The sequence below is a fragment of the Pagrus pagrus genome (genome assembly GCF_965226575.1).
Source record: "Pagrus pagrus genome assembly, chromosome: 10".
Classification (NCBI taxonomy): domain Eukaryota; kingdom Metazoa; phylum Chordata; class Actinopteri; order Spariformes; family Sparidae; genus Pagrus; species Pagrus pagrus.
In genome coordinates, this window is record NC_140194.1 from 32,513,756 (window position 1) to 32,536,883 (window position 23,128).

Consider the following 23,128-nt stretch of genomic DNA (forward strand, 5'->3'; position numbering starts at 1 on the left):
TGACGTCTATTTGACGTCTAATCAACGTCGGTCAGGCAGGTCGATTCGACGTCTACCAGAGGTGCTGAAATGAAAGTTTTTCTGACGTCGGTCTCATGACCGACCACATTTCGACGGCTCTTAGACCGCATCAATTCACGTCGTTTCAACGACATATCAACGGCTCACAGAGCAGGCTACTTCAATCTATGTCATTATTACGTCGTATAGACGACTTTTCAACGTCTCTACGTGACGTCTATCCGACGTCTAATCAACGTCGGTCAGGCAGGTCGATTCGACGTCTAGCGGAGGTGCTGAAATGAAAGTTTTTCTGACCGACGTCATTTTGACGGCATTAATTCACGTCGTTTCAACGACATAAAAACGGCTCACAGAGCAGGCTACTTCAATTATTACGTCGTATAGACGACTTTTCAACGTCTCTACGTGGCGTCTATTTGACGTCTAATCAACGTCGGTCAGGCAGGTCGATTCGACGTCTACCAGAGGTGCTGAAATGAAAGTTTTTCTGACGTCGGTCTCATGACCGACCACATTTCGACGGCTCTTAGACCGCATCAATTCACGTCGTTTCAACGACATATCAACGGCTCACAGAGCAGGCTACTTCAATCTATGTCATTATTACGTCGTATAGACGACTTTTCAACGTCTCTACGTGGCGTCTATCTGACGTCTAATCAACGTCGGTCAGGCAGGTCGATTCGACGTCTACCAGAGGTGCTGAAATGAAAGCTTTTCTGATGTCGTTCTCATGACCGACATCATTTCGACGGCTCTTAGACGGCATCAATTCACGTCGTTTCAACGTCGTTTCGACGGCATATCAACCTTTGTCAAAATACACATGTAATGTATTGCATTTAAAAATATGTTTACCTAAATCGAGTTTCAACTAGTGCCTACATAACTGGCATTACCACATCCATACATTCTATTACAAGCACAGCTCTTGTGCTGTAGCCTATAGTCTACATGTGCAATTCTCAATGCTCTAATCTGCAACTATTTAAATTAACTTATCAATTTCAGCAAAAAAATCCTTAATGCAAAGAGGTCAAAAAGTCCAATAGACAACAACAGCAAATTTCACATTTGCCAACTTAAAATATCACAGGAATGGTGAACCTGGTTAAAACTTTCATAGTAAATAAACTCACCTGTGATAAAGTTAAAAATACTCGAATAATGTTCACCCATACTGTAAAATACAAGTAGTACATGGACAAATCTCAGGTAAAAAAAAAAGAAAAAAAAGACAGCATTCAGGACCAGATATATGTAACGAGTTATCTATATATCGAATAATTGAATAAAAAACGAACATGTTTATTGGAACAAATGTTTTATTGACTTCCTTTTTATTGCAGTCCTGTGGGGGTCTGCCCCTTGCCCCCGCTTCTTGGTGGGGCATGTTTAAGTTGGTTCTGAATCACACACTATTTCTGCATCTGTGGCCTTTGGACTCCATCTCTTCACAGCAGCTGGAGAGAGGGCATAAGAAAAAAAAAATGTTTACAGAGCACCTATTCAGATGTTAAATGCACTTTATGGCAAGAACAAATTGTTTTGGGAGTTGAAAGAGTAATGAAAGAACCACTTCTTAGAGCCACTCAGTAGCCTGAATCTGATGGTTCCTAATAAAGCCAGTAGGCATTAACAGTCTGTGCTATGGTAGCCCAGCTTAGCCCAGGATAGCCACATGCACATGAAGCCCATTCAGTAATTCCAATTATATCAATCTTAGTTTCTTACACTTGATGACATGGAACATCTTTGTGGCTTTAAAAGGCACAACACAGAGAGGCAACACTAAGCATAATTTCTCTTTCATGCAGGTGCCTGGCTGTTCACACAGGGAGCACAATAGCACATTAGAGGTTTTCTTTTAAAGGACAATTCCATTTCATTTCAAACATGTGCTACAGTTTCGGAATTCATTTACTCTAAAAGAATGAATTTGAAGATATTCCTCACTGTTGCTGCTGTTATGCATTAGCACCTCTGTCCAAGCATCATCACAACAGCGTAAAACATTGGCGGACGGCTCTGAGGCTGTATCCAAATATTCATATTCATTCAAGCCCCCCCATTCAAGTGTGTGTGTGTGTGTGTGTGTGTGTGTGTGTGTGTGTATATCTCACCTGGTGTGCGTGTCTCACAATAAACCTGTGAAGTGAGGTAAATTGGACAAATAGTTATCAAAACAGGCCTATGCGAGGGACAGAGACACACAAATAGATTACTTTTATATGTAGAGAGATAGTGACATTGATTAACCTCTGAAGTCAATAAAAATGTAAAAATTTTAGTACGCCTAAAATAAAAAAAAACTGTAAGGATGAATAACTGCTTGTGGCTTCATCTGAGCATGTCAATGGCATTATGGGGCTGTAACCACACTATCAGTGAACACTTGTTTCAAATTTGAAGAAGATGGCACAAAGTATGACCATTCTACACCTACGCTGTGATTGACAGATAACCAGCCACACTGTCAGTCACGTCTCTACAATAAGATGGCGCCCTCTGCCGTTGCGGTCGTGTAGCGACACCAGACAACTATCAGCATGTGTCAACGGTTAGACCCCGATTATAAGACGATTTCTGGCCACATATCAATGTCCGTGGACCAGATAGTTTTCGGGAGCTGGTATGGTCCGTCCCGTTTTTGGTGTATGTCAAGCGACACCTATAGGCCTGGCATATGAACTACAGCGTTTTCGGTGGATCCGTCTAGATGCAAATATTCTTGAAACAATGCCGAGGAAGACGGAGAAAAAATAACGTTTTCGCCCGTCTGGACGGCCCCTTAAAGTGTTTTGGTTCTGTAACGATGCTAAACCAAGAGTTGCACAGATGTTCGGCTCGGTTTAGCATCGAGCACCTCACGTAGCCTGTGAGCTAACTCATGGCTAGTTTCACACGGCAGCTAACTCGGCTGCTAGCCGCCGCTCGGTTACGAATAAAAGCAAAAAAAAACAGCTATCTGTAACAATACACGATGCAGCAACAAAATCAAAACTCTAACATGCAACTGATAAACGTATAATGTCTTACCAAACACGGTTTCATTTTAAATTACAGTACTTTTAGTAACTCACCTTTCACAGGTGTCTGTGTCTCCTCCTCGTCAACTGACACTGCAAAGTTCTTCTTGCGCATGCGTAGGAAACCACTAGGTGCGCTGACTACGCGAGGAAAAATAGTTCCTAGATGGATGCTGGAATCACAAACATTTCAGCCCACATTGCCAATATGATACTACATTATTTTCTTAAATTCACGAACATATTTCCATTATTTCGAATAGTTTTTAACATTCGTGCGTTGATAGGTCGTTGAAACAACGTCTAAATGACGTTGGTTATTTCAGCCCCTCAGATAGACGTCAAATCAACCTGCCTGCCCGACGTTAATCAGACGTCCCGACATGATTGGATATCTGCATCTCGACACAGCAGTAGATAGAGGAAATAATTCTTGACAGTGTTTTTTCAGTTAAATATGTTTTCTTTGAGATCGTATTCCCCCTAATGTTATCATGTCGAAAAAAAGTCGAATTAAAGTCACGTCGTGACGCGACGTCGATTGGACGTCTTCATCTAGACGCAGATGGAGAAAGCGTTTTCTGGCAGTGTTTATTCAGTTAAACCGCTCTAAAATGCATATTTAATTAGGTCATATTTGCCATGATATTATTTTATGATGTTGAAAAACAGTCGAATTAAAGTCACGACGTGATGCGACGTTGACTGGACATCTTCATCTAGACGCAGGTCGAGAAAATGTTTGCTGGGTGGATACAATCACCGCAACTCTGTCCGGAGCTTCGCTACTCTTATTTCCGTATCCTTGGTAACAGTAACCCAGGTACAAGGATCCCCCCCTCCCCGCTTGACTTGAAATTATGCCCCCCCCCCCGTCCAGATGCGTTCCGCAGTCCATGGCGATTTTCATACACACACCCAGCCTCGCTTTCAATAAAACACACACGCCTCCTTTGATGTGAACTCACACAGAGCATGAGGCTGAGTTGATAACCAGCTTCGTAGTACTGTGTTAACTCGGACCGGGGCTTGAGGTTTTGAGCTGGACTCCTTTGCAGTACAGGCCGGCTGGCTGACGGTGTCCGGTCTCATTATCACTGGCTGTTTGTGTTGTCTGTCAAAACATGGATGAATGAAACCTATCAACTTTGTATCGGCCGCGTCTTGTTGCCTATTTCTATCGAGGAAAAGTTATTTCAGGATATCCTATGTTTTATCGCCCAGCCCGAAAGTGACACAGTCTATTGCCTGTTCTTTCATGAGAAATCATCCAGCAACACTCTCAATCAAACAAGGTGGGGAATGAGAAATCTGCGGCACTACTGTACAGTAGTTCGCTCATTTTAAAAACACAGACGGGTGTGTTTGGAACTGACGAGACTGAGGACCGAAAAAAGAGAGTGAGACGTATACTGTAGCTGCCGTCGTTACATTTGTCTCATTGAAAAACTATAGCCTACTGTATTATTATTATATTGCATTCCCCATTTGTGTTCACTGCTCCTTGCTGCTGTCTTATGGAGGCGTCCTGCTGCTCACAGATGCCACCTGGCGGTTGTTTGGGCACATTGCAGCTTCTGGTGAAAACACAATTACTCCTCCACAAAAAATCCATGTGACTCTCCCGTGACTCACGCGTGAATCTCGCGTGAAATCCTCCAAAGGAAACTAGTACCCACTGTAAATACCCACCACAATTAGCTGCATGAAGAGTAGGGGGGAGCTTAGTTAGTGGGTTTGTGGGTAGATAGCAGGTAAACTCTAAACCGACGGGAGGATTACTCCTCATTTTGTGCACACAGGTGAAGTCGTGGTGTATGCCGGTTGTCTCTGTAGTTGTGTATATAAAATGCATTTGCTCGCTAGGTCATTGTAAATATTTGAAATGTCTGTTGAATCGTTCATTGCTGCTCCATCTCAGGAGGCCCTGGATGCATGCACAAAAGAGCAGCTGCTCATGCTTGCTGAGTATCATTCAGTAAAGGGTTGTTGGAGACAAGCGTCTCAAAGAAAATATTCAAGCATCAATAAAATGGTGACGGCCCCTGCCTGCAGCAGTGTAACCCAGCAAACATTTTGACGTCTATTTGACGTCTAATCAATGTCGGTCAGGCAGGTCGATTCGACGTCTACCAGAGGTGCTGAAATGAAAGTTTTTCTGAATTCACGTTGTTTCGACGACATATCAACGGCTCACAGAGCAGGCTACTTCAATCTGTCATTATTACGTCGTATAGACGACTTTTCAACGTCTCTACGTGACGTCGTTCTCATGACCGACGTCATTTCGACGGCTCTTAGACCGCATCAATTCACGTCGTTTCAACGGCATATCAACCTTTGTCAAAATACACATGTAATGTATTGCATTTAAACACATTGTAATGTTTCTCACTTCTTCTTATTAACATTAACTCTCGTACTCACTCGGACAGTCATTACACTTTTTATTGACTACTCTTCCACTTCCATACATGTTACCTACTGTGACGTCATCACGCATACTCACAACGTGAGTTGCCAGACACTACATCCCTCCCCTTCTAGATAATGACTTACATTACAATAACCCATTATACAACCATTAACACTACTTAAGTGTTGACAATGTACCAACCTGTAATAACATCTGTAACTCTGTAATACTGTTTTCTTAACATGTTACACTTATAACAGACTCAATTATAACTTTACTGTGACACGTCTTCGTGTTCAATACTCTTGCATAGAAAACATAAATTCCATTTTATTATACTGTAACCAAAATAGTTGTGTAAAGGCTAGGGATGTATTCAAACTTATAGGTTTAACCACAACCTTATTACCACCATAAACTCAATTTCACAAAAACTTCTTCAGTTTACTCAAAACATAGCTATCAAAAATATATCAGAAATCTTCAGTTTAAGAAACTTACACTTTTCCCTTTTACACAAAATGTAACAAAGCAGTAATCTTTAGCTCAGAGTTCTTACTTTTCCCACATTACTTCAGATGCATTTTTTTTTTCCAGTTTTTTCTTCTTCTTTTCATATTATAACAACCTGAATGGCGAGGGGTGGACTACCCTGCCATTAAGACGTGCGCCGGGGATTTTTCTTCCCCTTTATGGCACTGTCTGTCTAAGTGACAATGTGTGTGAGATGAGCTCAGATTTAACTGTCTGATAAACAGGTTCACATTTACTCCAGTCACCAGTTTTGATACAGCTCCGTAAAGTAACTAGAGTGGGGTCTGCTGCTGACAATTCCTCCATTTGCTGTGGTGTGAAAGCATGCGGCACTGCATGTTGAGTCACCCAGCAAACGTGGTCCTCCATTGTTCCTTTCTGTACTGGCTGGTTGACTGTTAGGTGTGACAGCGAATCAGCTGCGTTCTGTGGGCCTGGCTTATACACGACCTTAAAGCGATAGGGCTGCAGCCGCAGAGCCCATCTTTCAATCCTGGCTGGCGGTTTGGACTTTGGTGAATAGATTGTTTCTAGAGGTTTATGGTCGGTGACCAACACAAAGTCTTTTCCATAGAGAAATACATGAAATTTCTCACATGCCCACACAATAGCGAGGGCTTCTCTTTCAGTCTGGGAATAGCGACGCTCTACATCAGACAAGGCTCGGCTAGCATAGTAGACAGGCTTGTGTGTTCCGTCACTTTGTTTCTGGCTCAGTATAGCTCCTAATCCCACTGGACTAGCATCCACAACCACGTGTGTCTCTGCATCTTGTTTGAAATATGCCATGAGCCTCCTGAGCGGTTCAGATGTTGTGGCTAGATTAGGGATGAACCTGCCACAATAATTCACAAGTCCCAAAAAGCTCCTCACCTCAGCAGGATTCGTTGGTCGACGTGTATTCTCCACTGCCTCGATCTTAGACTGAGCTGCTCCTATTCCATTTTTGGATAGCACGTGTCCCATGAATTCCAGTTGTGACATTCTGAATTGGCACTTTTTGCTGTTGACTGTCAGATGCCTCTCTTGCAACCGTTGCATGACTTGGTGCAGCCTCTCATCATGTTGCTGTATGGTTTCTCCTGATACAATGATGTCATCTGATATGTTGTGCACTCCCGGAATGGCTTGTAGGACTTGTCCAATGATGTGCTGATATATCTCAGGTGCAGATGAGATACCGAACATCAGCCTCTTGTAACGCCATAGCCCTGTGTGTGTTACAAAAGTGGTGAGCGACCTTGACTCTGGCTCCAGCTCTATTTGATGGTATCCCCACTTCAGATCGATTTTTGAGAATACTGTGGCGCCTGTCATGTCCTCCAGTATTTCGTCTATGACGGGGATGGGGTGCCTTTCTCGCACTATGGCCTCATTCGCTCTGCGCATGTCCACACACAATCTAGGCTCTTTCTTACCATGTACCACAACCAGAGGTGATACCCACGGTGTTGGTCCATTCACTCTCTCAATGACATCAGCTTCCTCAAGTTGTTTCAATTTGTCCTCCACTTGTTTTCTCACACTGAAAGGTATCCTGCGAACAGGCTGTGCAACTGGCCGTACACTGTCATCCACATGCAGCTTCAGCTGAAAGTCTTTCAGTTTTCCTAAGCCCTGAAAACAGTCTTTGTATTTGTCCTCTATCTCAGCTGTGAAAGCTTTTATGTCTTGTGGCTGGACTGTGTTCACATGTTCAATAGGGCCGATGTGCAGAAGTCCCAATTTCACAGCAGTGTGTCTGCCTAACACACAGATTTGTGCCTCTTCGATCACTTGAATCGTTGCTGTGATTGTTTCTGATGTTTCATTAGCTTTGAATCCAGCAGTGAAAACACCTTTTACATGGAGTGGTGTTGTAGAGCCGAATGGATAGACTCTCTTCACCGGACGCTGTAGCTTGATGCAACTTTTTGACTTCAATTGCTTGAACTTGGATTCTGTCATATTACATGTAGCCCCTGAATCTATCAACATGTCAACTGGTTGGTCATTTATTAATATGGACAGTGTTCCCTCAGCAGCACACTCATTTACTGTAAACACATGGTCATCTTCACTGTCGCTGGGTCCTTGGTGTGTTACTGTGGTTGTGACTCTGTTTACTTTATGTGTTTTCTTTGTCTTACACATCTTTGCAAAATGTCCTTCTTTCCCACAGTTATTACACTTTTTGTTTTTTGTCACTGTGCACTCACGGCTCATGTGTCCTGTACGTCCACACCTGTAACACTTCATGCTGTGTTCATCACGTGGTGACTGACTTTGGGTTTTGGAGAATCTGGGTCTTACAGATTTATCTTTACCTTTGTCCCAATTCTTTTCCACAGCATTAACTGTTAATTTCTCCATCCTTTCAGCTTGATATTCTGCTGTCTCCATCACTCTTGCAATTTCTTGGAGGTCTGGGAGTTTTAAATCCTTTTCTCGCAGCAAGCATCTGCGCAGTGTGTTTGACGAGCATTTATCAATCACTTGATCACGTACGAAATCGTCTTTGTTATCCCCAAACTCACATGTAGGTGCAAGCTTCTTTAATCTGCGCACAAAACTGTCTATGGACTCTCCTTGTGTTTGTTCTGCTTGTCTGAACACGTGTCTCTCATAGGGAATATTTTTCTGCGGTGTAAAATAGTCATTCAGCTTGTTTACTGCACCGTCATATCCGCCGTCGTTTGCAGTGCCATCCATAGTGAAGAAGATGTCTTGGACTTCTGCTCCTGCTAAATGTAGTAACAGAGCTCTTTTCCGTGCATTGTCGCGGATTCCCGACGCAACTAAATAGAGTTCAAAACTATTTAGCCATTTTTGCCAGCGGACGCCGACATTAGCCGAGTCGCTCTACACATCAAAGGGAGTTACCACCGGTAGCGCCATGCTCACAGTCCGTTCACTTTTCTTCCTCCTCCTCGTCAGATTCAACTTTATGTCCGACTGGTTTTGCTTTCTCCGCGTACCATTTTAGATTCTCGTCGCCATTTGTAATGTTTCTCACTTCTTCTTATTAACATTAACTCTCGTACTCACTCGGACAGTCATTACACTCTTTATTGACTTCTCTTCCACTTCCATACATGTACTGTGACGTCATCACGCATACTCACAACGTGAGTTGCCAGACACTACACATATGTTTACCTAAATCGAGTTTCAACTAGTGCCTACATAACTGGCATTACCACATCCATACATTCTATGACAAGCACAGCTCTTGTGCTGTATACATGTGCAATTCTCAATGCTCTAATCTACAACTATTTAAATTAACTTATCAATTTCAGCAAAAAATTCCTTTAAATGCAAAGAGGTCAAAAAGTCCAATAGACAACACCAGCAAATTTCACATTTGCCAACTTAAAATATCACAGGAATGGTGAACCTGGTTAAAACTTTCATAGTAAATAAACTCACCTGTGATAAAGTTAAAAATACTCCAGTAATGTTCATCCATACTGTAAAATACAAGTAGTGCATGGACTAATCTCAGGTAAAAAAAAAAAAAGACAGCATTCAGGACCAGATATATGTAACGAGTTATCTATATATTGAATAATTGAATAAAAAACGAACATGTTTATTAGAAACAAATGTTTTATTGACTTCCTTTTTATTGCAGTCCTGTGGGGGTCTGCCCCTTGCCCCCGCTCCTTGCTGGGGCATGTTTAAGGTGGTTCTGAATCACACTCTATTTCTGCATCTGTGGCCTTTGGACTCCATTTCTTCACAGCAGCTGGAGAGAGGGCATAAGAAAAAAATAAACATTTTTACAGAGCGCCTATTCAGATGTTAAATGCACTTTATAGATGGCAAGAACAAATTGTTTTGGGAGTTGAAAGAGTAATGAAAGAACCACTTCTTAGAGCCACTCAGTAGCCTGAATCTGATGGTTCCTAATAAAGCCAGTAGGCATTAACAGTCTGTGCTATGGTAGCCCAGCTGAGCCCAGGATAGCCACATGCACATGAAGCCCATTCAGTAATTCCAATTATATCAATCTTAGTTTCTTACACTTGACATGGAACATCTTTGTGGCTTTAAAAGGCAGTTTGTTTCTTTGCCCCCCTCCATGCATGTTGAACTTCGCCATGACTCCATTCGTCATGAGCCTGTAAGACAAAATTACTGTTAGCATTTTGTACATACGAAATAAAAACAGCACCAAGAGTTTGTAATTTCCATCATTGGATCAGTAATATAGGAAGTTGTGTCCTATAACTTTTACATTAAAATGTGTTTTTGTTCCACTCAATCTAAATTCCCTCTGCTGTTTTAGGTGTTTGACATGGAATTATTTTTGTCTTCAGTGGGTAGGGCTATGCGTACTCAGTGGTGATGTTTTCAACCTGTCAGAAGGTCCTGGTGTTTGTGACTGCTAAACCAGGAGACAAGACTGTGCACAGAACACAATAGAAGGGGACGTAAAGACACAGAGGGGTGTACTGCGAAGCGAGTATAGTGGGTTAGTGAGCTATGTTGAGTCTAAAGCCAGGCTTCCCTGTACTACAAAAGTTGCTCTCTTTTAACCAAGCTACATCACCATGGTAACTGATGCTTTGCTCAGTTGTTCAGAGTTTCATCCTAAAATCGTGTATAAATGCGACGCTGTTTCATAATTTAAGTCATTTACAGCTGGCATCACCTTTACCTTTTTTGAAAAGTCCAGCGGAGCTGGATCACAACCAGCATTTGTATGGAGGGAGAGATCGCCGGATTCAGTGGTGTTTATGTTTTACTTTTATATACAGTCTCTGGAGACCACTGAAAGAAGTTGTGCTGTCAGAGCAGGACAGATGATCAGATGGATAATCAGTTAAGTTAACAATTTCAAAAACTATTAAAACTAAATCTCAGTGTTCTCAGAGGCAACACTAAGCATAATTTCTCTTTCACGCAGGTGCCTGGCTGTTCACACAGGGAGCACAATAGCACATTAGAGGTTTTCTTTTAATGGACAATTCCATTTCATTTCAAACATGTGCTACAGTTTCGGAATACATTTACTCTAAAAGAATGAATTTGAAGATATTCCTCACTGTTGCTGCTGTTATGCATTAGCACCTCTGTCCAAGCATCATCACAAAAGCGTAAAACAGTGGCGGACGGCTCTGAGGCTGTATCCAAATATTCATATTCATTCAAGCCCCCCCATTCAAGTGTGTGTGTGTGTGTGTGTGTATCTCACCTGGTGTGCGTCTCACAATAAACCTGTGAAGTGAGGTAAATTGGACAAATAGTTATCAAAACAGGCCTATGCGAGGGACAGAGACACACAAATAGATTACTTTTATATGTAGAGAGATAGTGACATTGATTAACCACTGAAATCAATAAAAATGTAAAAAATTTAGTACGCCTAAAATAAAAAAAACTGTTTAAGGATGAATAACTGCTTGTGGCTTCATCTGAGCATGTCAATGGCATTATGGGGCTGTAGCCACACTATCAGTGAACACTTGCTTCAAATTTGAAGAAGATGGCACAAAGTATGACCATTCTACACCTACGCTGTGATTGACAGATAACCAGCCACACTGTCAGTCACGTCTCTACAATAAGATGGCGCCCTCTGCCGTTGCGGTCGTGTAGCGACACCAGACAACTATCAGCATGTGTCAACGGTTAGACCCCGATTATAAGACGATTTCTGGCCACATATCAATGTCCGTGGACCAGATAGTTTTCGGGAGCTGGTATGGTCCGTCCCGTTTTTGGTGTATGTCAAGCGACACCTATAGGCCTGGCATATGAACTACAGCGTTTTCGGTGGATCCGTCTAGATGCAAATATTCTTGAAACAATGCCGAGGAAGACGGAGAAAAAATAACGTTTTCGCCCGTCTGGACGGCCCCTTAAAGTGTTTTGGTTCTGTAACGATGCTAAACCAAGAGTTGCACAGATGTTCGGCTCGGTTTAGCATCGAGCACCTCACGTAGCCTGTGAGCTAACTCAGGACTAGTTTCACTCGGCTGCTAGCCGCCGCTCAGTTACGAATAAAAGCAAAAAAAAACAGCTATCTGTAACAATACACGATGCAGCAACAAAATCAAAACTCTAACATGCAACTCGTAAACGTATAATGTCTTACCAAACACGGTTTCATTTTAAATTACAGTACTTTTAGTAACTCACCTTTCACAGGTGTCTGTGTCTCCTCCTCGTCAACTGACACTGCAAAGTTCTTCTTGCGCATGCGTAGGAAACCACTAGGTGCGCTAACTACGCGAGGAAAAATAGTTCCTAGATGGATGCTAGAATCACAAACATTTCAGCCCACATTGCCAATATGATACTACATTATTTTCTTAAATTCACGAACATATTTCCATTATTTCGAATAGTTTTTAACATTCGTGCGTTGATATGTCGTTGAAACAACGTCTAAATGACGTTGGTCATTTCAGCCCCTCAGATAGACGTCAAATCAACCTGCCTGCCCGACGTTAATGATTGGATATCTGGATTGGATATCTGCATCTCGACACAGCAGTATTTTGACAGTGTTTTTTCAGTTAAATATGTTTTCTTTGAGATCGTATTCCCCCTAATGTTATCATGTCGAAAAAAAGTCGAATTAAGTCACATCGTGACGCGACGTCGATTGGACGTCTTCATCTAGACGCAGGTCGAGAAAACGTTTTCTGGCAGTGTTTATTCAGTTAAACCGCTCTAAAATGCATATTTAATTAGGTCATATTTGCCATGATATTATTTTATGATTTTGAAAAACAGTCGAATTAAAGTCACGACGTGATGCGACGTTGACTGGACATCTTCATCTAGACGCAGGTCGAGAAAATGTTTGCTGGGAAGCTGCTGTAGGCACCGCTCGTGATGAGAAGTGTGGCTGTAGTTTCTCCGTCATTCTTGTCGTAGTCCGCCACAGCTCCAGCAGTTTGTTTCATAGACCCCGTCACGCGCAATGAGTGATGGGCTGGGTCAGCACAGGGTGGGCAGGGTGGTCAGGTAAGGGCAGATTCATTGACAGATAGTCTGTCCTTACAAAATCTTCAGGCCGCTAAAATTGATTGGATGACGTTTTTACAGCCCTGTTGCTGCCAGAGTTAAGACATTTTATACAAATATGATAAAAAAGGCTTTTGAATAGAATTACCTACCCCAGCTTTAACCAAATAATAGAATAACTGTATGTATATTTTTGATCCAGCAGATTTGGTCACATTTTCAGAAGACCTATTATAAATTAATTATTGAACCAAACTTCATGAATGTTTTTTGTGACAAAATAGCATGTGTTCCTCTCATTCCGTCACAGAAAAATGAGAGCTGTAAAAATCATTGGAACTCATTGTACTTATGGTTAGGTAAGTTTAGACACAAACACAACTTGGTTAGGTTTTGGAAAATATGTTTTGGCTTAAAATGCACGTTTTGGTCGCAACAAACACGGCTAGAGATGGCCACAGGCCTCCTTAAAAACACTTGGTTTTGTCGCCACAAGCATAGCTGCAGACGCCCCGACTTCCTGTCAAAATAGCTATTTTTTGGTGCCACAAACATGGCTAGAACTTGTCCTGAGCTCTCCTAAAAATCACATTTACAAATGTTGAAACCCAGTCACACATTGTAGTCACCAGATTGGCAGCCTTGTCCCTTGCGACTCTACCACCATCCCATCCACCTCCAGACATGAAAGTCAGGTCATAAACATATACTGTGGACGTGATATGACACATTTGTAGAAATGTTAACATATGTAGCCTATTACACGTACAAATGTGTCTGTGGTTTGCAGAAATGTTAACTGCTAACATTTTAACCTGGCAGCTGGCTGGTCTGTGACCCAGACGACCTCCACAGCTCTGTTCATATGCAGTGCTGACTGGAGAAATATTAGGTAGTGTAATGAAGAGGAGGCAGCTCAACGCTTATCCAGAGAGAGGAAAAAAACCTCTATTTTCTGAACTCAGTTCCTCCTGAAATATACAGAGGTGGAGCAAGTACGCATGTCCTGCACTTAACTAAAAACACCACAGTGTAGAAATACTATACTATATATAATATAATATAGAATATATATTATTAGTTTATAATTAATTATTTGTTCATCACTTTAATGTTGAGGATGCTTTACTATGACTACTTTACTGTATATAGTTTTGTCTCCTTGGTAGCTTGTGAATTTTCATCAATACATTTATCTTAATCTATAATATTACATCATAATTTAGTTGTAGAATGTTTTTGCATTTTTAAACTAAATTTAAAAGAAACTTGCAACTACAGTTGTCAAACAAATGTAGGACAGTAAAAAGTAGAATATTTGTTCTGGTAGGGGAGTGAAGTATAAAGAAGCCAGAGAGCCTCAATCTGAGCACTGTGACCTCTCTGTTTCTCTCTCTCAACTTCTTAAAGCCTCATTTCCTCCAGCCATATAAACAGCTTCTATTAGCCTCAGTTAAGCAAATAGCAGCAGTGCTTGGTTTAGCTATCCCTGTAGTGGATATAAACTCTGTTTGAACTGATCATATTTCTGTCCAGAAGAACTCTGCCAGGTGTCATCAAACTTAGACATTTTTCCTATTTTCTTTAGTAGGAAGGCTGGGAAAGAGTGATTTGTGAACGTTACCTTGAAGAAGGTTTGACATTGACTGAAGGCCTTAAAACATTTTGTGAGCAGATATCCGCCCCTGTGCTGCTCTCTGCTGGTTAAAACAGATGAATATAGGCTTTTGGTATTTTGTACTGTAAAGCAGTATCCTGCTATTGACGAGAGCAGAACTAGGTACTCTATTCTGTCAAAGCTCACAGAATATTCACATATTCAATATTCATCATGGTCAATATAATTTGGCTTTTTAAGCATAAAAAAAACCTCTTTGATGTCAAAGTGAACACAGATTTCTACAAATTAATTCAATTAATTAAAAATATACAATGTAAAATACGTGATTGCGTAAGTATTCACCCCATTTAAAGTGACTGACTTCAACAGAGGTCCAGCCAATTGGTGCTAGTAGTCTCACAATAAGTGAAACAGAGACTACCTCAGTGCAGTGAATGTGTCTCAAGTGATTGTAGTATAAAGATACCTGTGTCTGAAGGTCTAGTCACTGGTTTATCACTATTCCTGGCTATAATTACATCATTAAGACAAAAGAAGACTCCAAGCAACTCCGGAAAGGTTATTAAAAAGTGTAAGTCAGGGGATGGATACAAAAACATTTCATAGTTACTGCACATCCCCCGGAGTTCAGTTAAATCCATCATTAAGAAATGGAAGGAATATGGCACATCTGTAAATCTGACTAGAGCAGGCCGTCCTCATACACTGAGTGACCGTGCAAGAAGGAGACTAGCAAGGGTGGCCATCAAGACACCTATGACTGCTCTGAAGGAGTTAAAAGCTTCAGCAGCTGAGATGGGAGAGACTCTCCATACAACAACTGTTGCCTAGGTTCTTCACCAAACAAAGCTTTATGGGAGAGTGGCAAAGAGAAAGCCACTGTTGAAGAAAGCTCATTAAATGTCCACTAGAGTTCATCCAAAGGCATGTGGGAGACTCCAAGGTCAACTGGAAGAAGGTTCTTCGGTCTGATGAGACCAAAATGGAGCTTTTTAGCCATCAGAATAGACAAAGTTTGGCGGACACCAAACACTGCACATCACCACAAACACACCATCCCCACCGTGAAGCATGGTGGTGGCAGCATCATGCTGTGGGGATGCTTCTCAGCAGCAGGTCCTGGAAGGCTTGTAAAGGTAGAGGGAAAAATTTATGCAGCAAAATATAGGGAAATCCTGGAGGACAGCCTGATTCAGTCTGCAAGAGAACTACAACTTAGAAGATTTATTTTCCAGCAAGACAATTACTCGAAGCATACAGCAAAGCTACACAGAAAAGGTTTATAGACAACAAGGTGAATGTTCTGGAGTGGCCGAGTCAAAGCCCAGACCTCAATCCAATAGAGAATTTGTGGCTGGACTTGAAAAGGGCTGTTCATGCCTGATCCCCGTGCAACCTGACAGAGCTTGAGCAGTTTTGGATAGAAGAATAGAGTAAAATTGCAGTGTCTAGATTTGCAAGCCTGATTCAGACCTATCCACACACACTTGAAGGGGATGAATCACTTATTTTTTAGATTTTTGACATCTGACAGAAATGACATTAGTTTGTAGAAATCTGTTTTCACTTTGACATTTAAGAGGTTTTTTTGGTAAAAAATAACGAACAATGGAGGGAATGATGTGAAGAAAGGAGGGAAAAGTGAAAAGTCAAAGACTGGAAGAAACGAGGACACAAGGAAGGATGGAGACAAAAAAGTGAGTCTGGATGACAATGATGATGACACAAATATACATAGATACACTTAAGGCCTTTCAATAATACTTTATTTTTGATAATCAATCGATTTCAACTCCAAATGACATTCACAGTTTAGTTACAGATTCCTATAGAAACCAGCTGTGTCTTCTGTGCAGGTTACACAAATCACACAGGTTTAATAAGAAACCCTCATCTGACACAACCTGCTGCACTGAGGTGCTTCAGATGTGTACTGATTATCACACAGGAATGACATCCAATGACACACAGGTATACTTACTCAAAAAGGCACTTCCTCTGTTTTCTAAAATCTTGTAAAATCAGGGCAGAACTCAGTTTCAGTTTAACCACACAACCATCCAAAGTGTCTCCAAGCTGATTTGCCAGCATAAGCAGGCTGCATACAGAAAGTGAAACTGTGATATGATATTGGGGGGTTTGGCAACATGATTATTGCAAGCGCAGTTTGGTTTTCTGTTTAGTTTTTACTAAAAGTAATCAGTAATGTGGTTTTGAGGGAGATGTCACATTTGCTTGAGCTCCAGACTTAAATCTGTCTTGCATCCACAGAAAGTGCATAGCGGGGGCAGAACCAATGTGAACTCAGTTTATCTACCATTTCAATAGTTAAACCATTTCTTTGTGCTTTTTGACAGGCACTTCATCAAAGTAACTAGTATTAATCTGATTCAGTTAAATGAGATCAAGGCCCAGGCTGATGTTTTGAGATGCTTGCTTGTTTGTGCTCTTAGCCAGAGTCAGATGAGAACATCACTATTAATTTTACTCTTTGCTTGTCCAGCACAGAGATGTGTTCAACCTGCAGTGTGGAATATCTGGCATTGAGAGCAATTACATAAACACTCGATGTGACCATGCTTCTAGTTGCTGTAGCGGGTTGCCCCCACTTCAGCTCTGGCAAACCGGTCCTTGTCCACATATCTACTGGCACGCCAGCACAGAAAAGTCGCAGATACATAACATATATAATCCCTCCAGCAAGTTCTGGGTCTGTCCCGCGGTCTCCTCCCAGTTGGTCTTCCGTAAAACATATATATATATATATATACTATGGCCAGGCAATATATACAATATATATTATGTTATTGTTAGACTATACCATCTAAGATTTTGGATATCGGGATATGTTATAGTCTAATAGCTGCCCTACAGTAAAGTGACGTCATTTTCTAAACTTAACAGACTGTTCTACTTGTTCTAATACTTGCCTTTTCCTTTTGAAGTCCTTTTGAGAAGAGATGATATTATTTTAAGGCCATACAGTACACACACACACACACACACACACACACACACAGTATATATGTATGTATATATATATATACACACACAAATATATATACACACACATACATACATATATATACATACACACACACACACACACACATATATATATATATATACATATATAAATATATATATACATATATATATATAGAGAGAGAGAGAGAGAGAGAGAAAGAGAGAGAATGTGTGTCAAAGGTCTCGGCCACAGTCCAGGACACACAGTCACAGTGTATGCAGTTGTGTCAGCAAATAGGTTACAAGTATGGTGTTTGGTTTGTGTCGTATAAACCATACTGCACAAAATGGTTGTGGGTGGTGACAGTGACTTGTGAGCAGATTATGTACAGAAGATCCAGAAAAAGTCTCCCACGACACATCATTGACATAGTTAATATGCAATGACTAATTGAGCTGCCTCCAAAATCAGCTCCATACCATTTGGCTATTATAGACATCAAACTGAAACAATGTCAGAATGATTGATGAACAGTTTTTTTCCTGTTCTATACTTTGCCCCAGATCTGTGTACTTGTCACACAAAGATAAATGACCTTTTCATCTCACACTGGGTAAGAATATTTGACCACTTCCTCAATTTTGGTGTACACGACAAATTAGCCTGCTAGGGGCAAATAAAAAAAAAGAAGAAAAATAGTGAGCTACTAACAACAACTTTCACCTCTCCCCCCAAGTTAGCTGTGATCATTTGACAGATTAAATAAAAATATACCCCATGTATGCACGATATTAACTGAATTATTACAGTTCAAATTCATAAGCCACTTTCATGGCCCTGTTTTAAGTTTACATTGTTCATTTGTGGTCCATATTACCCAACACATTTACAGTTTATCAAATTGCCAATATTGCAATAAAGTGAGGCTTGGGCCTTTGGGGCCCCAGGTGGTCTTGTCCAATTTCCCAGTTGGTAACGCAGCCATGGATACAGTTGATTTCTGTGTTTGAATTGCCTGGTGACAAAATGACCATCAGTAGCCGTGTGTTTGTCCCAACTATTTGAAACCCTGTGCTTGTTGTTAGGGACACAAACTGTCAATCATTTAACAGCAAGGACAAATCTTCTATACAATTATGGATAAAGTAACATGCCTTGATAAGCACCTAACATGTCAACCTTTGCATGAATATGTCCACATGCACACCAATGGCATTTCATTCTTGGGAATATTCCAGGATTTCTGTGGAATATTTAGGCATGCATTCACTACAAATTAAAGCAGAATTTAAGTTCCACCTTAGGAGAAATACCTGTCTCTGAAAAAAACGTAACCTTATATTGAAGATAAACCTTTATCTTCAACTGAGCGACTAAAACAACATTTGCTTAACACAAACAGAACATTGTGTGGATGTAAACACACTAAGTAACAACCCACCACACATACTGTTGATCTCAGTTGCCTATCTCCTCTCATATACAATTTAAAAGGACAAGAATAAGAAAAATACTCTCTATATTTTACATGTTATAAAATGTTCTCTTACATAAAACGTCTTCTAGGTAATGAAAATCTCAATCATTTTATAATCTTACATTTATATTTGACAGTAACATACATTAAATTAAAAATGTAATTGTGTTTTGGATGTGTGTGTGTGTGTGTGTGTGTGTGTGTGTGTGTATGTGTGCATTAAGCAGTGTTGACACGACTTTGATAAGCTATATTCAGGTCAGGTGCACCTGAATTATCTTTCCTAGCTCCTGGATGATAAATCAAGCACTCCTCAGGTTTTCCTTAAATTTCATCCAGCTCTTGCTAGGTTCATTTTGATAAAAAACATGTTCATGTTTCAATTTCTTAACATATTTTAATGTTAATAAGCAAGCAAAGGTTTGATTGTAGATGCTACATTTGTTTCTGCGTCCATGGCAGCTTTGTTTCACAGGAAAACTCAATCCACATTTAAATTGTAACTTTAACTGAATTTTACATTGCAGGGGGCAATTATATAAGGCTGTGCAATAATTGTATAATTGGTCTGCTATAGGAAAATACAATGCCCAACCACACCTAAAATTTGGGAATTATTCAATGTACTTCTGTGTAATTTTATGGTTTAGCTGTGAAATACATGAATAGGTCACAGCTAATTGTGATAGCTGTCTCATAGGAATGTGTCCAACTGGGGTTGACAAGTGTTCCGTCCCCTGTGTATGAGGGATAGGCAAAATGTTTAATCTTCCAGGGGCTGGACAGCAGGCTAGTTTTTTAATACTTTGAAAAGGTTGTGGCTCTTATGGAAATCAATAACTGTCTCTTTTTTAAAGAGTTCTGGATCAATTAGCCTGTGGTGGGGAGACTTTACATAGAGCATCTCCTTGGCCTTTATGTGCAAACAGCTGGCCAGAAATGGTAGAAATGTCTCACAAACTGCTTCACTCCCTCACAAGCTAACAGGCAATCGAAGAAATATGTTGATTTAAATGTGTAATTTATAAAAAATGGCCAGAATTTGTAGGTTGCTCCAAAACTACAGGGGGAGGCATAACTACTAACTGCTGCTCATTATAGTCTTTGCCGCAGCTATTTTGGTTGTAGCGACTAGCTGCCGTTAGCAAGTAGTTCAGTTAGCCGTCGAGCTAAGTGGCCCTACTAGCTGTGTGGAGTTTTCCTGGACCAAGACCTTGGGGGGAGTCTCTGTGGGCAACGGGACTGAGGTCATCTCGCCTCACTGGCCTCCCAGTGATGGACACCAGACTGGGACTGAGAGCCAGGCAGCAACAGGTGAAAATGGCTTGTAGGGCGAGAATATTTTCACATCTTACATTGATAATTTAGGATTTATTTGGACCAACCTAGAGGTGATTGTGGAAAGACAAACCAAGGCTGTTTTTTGGTGAGTTTTATTTAATGCTGAGTTTGAATGAAATGTATTTTACGATGAGTTAACTAGGCAATCAAGCTCCTGTTTGTTCAGTTAGAGAGAAACTTTTTTGTGTGTGTTTGTTTTCAACTAAAATTCAAACATCATTACTTCAAACCAATTAAAAGGCTCAATTCAGAATCTTCATATGTTTTGTTGGGCTCGTACTGAGTAGCCAGCCAGTGAAAGTCACTATAGTAAGAGCAGAGCACAGGTTCAGAACAAAATTACATGACGATCACTTCTGCAGCGATCACCCTTGTGTTATATTACGCTCAAGCAAGCATCCATGTGCACCAGAGGGAAGGTTTCTGTTCAGGCTAGCTAAAGTGGGTCAGTTGAGTTCTATTAACTTTATTGTAAATAGTTCAAATTTTAACAAATTTCTGTAAAAATTGCATTGTTTACAGTGGCTGTGGTGTTTTAATGCTCTGGGCTGTCACTGTGAAAAAAAAAAATCTGTTTATGTGGTGTTAACATGCAAAGTGACCACATGGTCAGTATCTCTGTCCATCTCTTCTCTCTCCATGCCTTTATAAATGCATAATTGGTAAGTTTTGTTAGATTATTCTCATATTAAATGTTGTTGGGATCTAGTTGTTTTTGAAAATCAAATGCTATTCAAGAGGCTATGTCTCATCTAACTATAAAGCAAGTCTCTGCAATCTCTGTCTGTCTGTATGTTATCTGCATATCTTTAGAACCATTCATCCGATCTAATTTGCACTAAACAGGTTTGTTGCTGATGACCTAAGGAAGTGCAGTGTTTGAGTTGGTTTCAGTATTAATACATTCTGAATCAACAGTGAACACCAGTCTGTGCAGCAGGGGGTAGGAAGTAAATGTTTTCAAGTGTGTGCTGTACCAGGTGCTACAGCCACGGAAAAGTAAAAGTACACGCTATTGTTACTATAGTCAACTATAAAGTGTGTAGATGTCAGTTTGCAGTAAATAGTTATGCTGCCTAAGAAAAGAAATAAAAGAAATTAAAAGTCATTGTTCATGCAACATTACAGCATCTTACTGCCTTCTTCAGATCAGAGTTGGTCCAGACTGATACATGTTTCCTATAAATCTTTCAAAATAAAAGCTCCCGTTATGTTGTTATTTAAAGGCTTTAATTTTAAAGCAACAAAATTTGGGAACATTGGGATTTCACCAGCAGTAACAGCTGAAAGTGAGCATGAGTTACCAGCTACGAGCCAGGCTGAAGTACATTACAATAGCGTAAAACCAGGTCTACCAACTACGAGTCAGAGCTGCTGCTCTAGAGAGGTAACATGCAATCACTATAATCAATGGATCACATGATTGCTCACCGAATGTTTTGTTTGAACGTTTCACCTTGTATTATCTAACATTGTTATTCTACTGTTTTGTATTTTCTGTTCACTTTAAAGGTCACGTATGAGTGAAAGAAATGCTTAAATTAATGCAACAGTTTGTAAATCGTTTCACTGATGCACAAATACATTTGCCACTGATTAACTAATATGCATATGACTTTTTACTCTACTCCTGGTCCCTCTAGTTCCAAAAGGTGGGGTTTCAATATTTCTTTTGCTACAAAATGCTGATTTTCTGAGCAAAATTACTTTTTTAATTAAGTGACTTCATATTGGTTAATTCACAATTGGGTGTTAATCCCCATGCCCTATATGAAGCTACAAAGATATTTTACAAGACGGATATGCACTTCTTTCTCCTCACATTTAAGTAAAGAGTGAAATATAACATCTTAATTTCTGGAGAAGGAAATATCCCATCTTGAACCCCATCTCTCTCTCTCTCTCTCTATTTTGCGTAACTTTGACGATGAGAATTTGTTACAGCTTAATAAACCAGCACTAACATGGAGCATTACACATCATAGACACACCCACTCGCTTGCTGTCAATCCACTTCTTGAAAATGGTCTGCTCTATTCCCAGGTGGCTCACCCAGACTTAGGACAAGGGAGCTGGCAGGGTCCGGGGCAAATAATGCAGACATTTGTGTTTACACATACAGCTACTCCCGGTAAACTCTGCATAAATCCAACAGTGCATGTGTGAAAGGGGCTTAAATCATTAACAACATCCACAGATGAGCTGTTACATCTCAGAACTCGCCAAAATATCTATCAAAATGCAGAAAAAAAACTTTTGGCGTTGAGACTCAAGCAATCCAAAAAAAACATCAATCCATAAACATGATCAGAAATGTGGACGGTGATTAATGCACATTCACAATTTTTTTTTTTTTTTACCTTCACATTATATTCATCTAAGTATCAGAAGGCTAACTCTGCAATGTTGACCTTTATAAACCGAAAGATGCCTTGGACTCAATGCCAAAAGCAAAATCTTCAGGATTCGAAGATATTCTTCCTGAGTTGGTCTGGGTCCTACGGGAATTAGTAGGCCTGGTCAACTTTTCACTTTTGGTTTGAATATTCCACTGGAATCAAAAAAGCAAGCTTAGTTTCCTTCTCTTAAAAAAGGGTAAAAACCTGATGGAATGTTCCAGCTATAGGCCCATATAAATTTAAAACTGTGACTTTAAACTGTATGCAAAAGTCTTATCAAGATGACTGGAGCCTTGTATCTCATCCCTTATCCACCCAGTCCAGGCTGGCTTTATTAAAGGAGGCTTGGCTTCAGA

At 40.5% G+C, this 23,128-nt stretch overlaps 1 long non-coding RNA gene across 1 annotated transcript; it reads right to left on the minus strand.

Moving 5' to 3' along the window:
- Nucleotides 1-1,368: 1,368 nt before the first annotated feature.
- Nucleotides 1,369-12,423, minus strand: LOC311263475. The gene is made up of 3 exons (XR_014623353.1): nucleotides 12,133-12,423; nucleotides 11,186-11,208; nucleotides 1,369-1,487 (listed from the first exon to the last, which is right to left on the minus strand). It is a non-coding gene; the product is annotated as an uncharacterized lncRNA (long non-coding RNA).
- Between the last annotated feature and the right edge of the window lie 10,705 nt (nucleotides 12,424-23,128).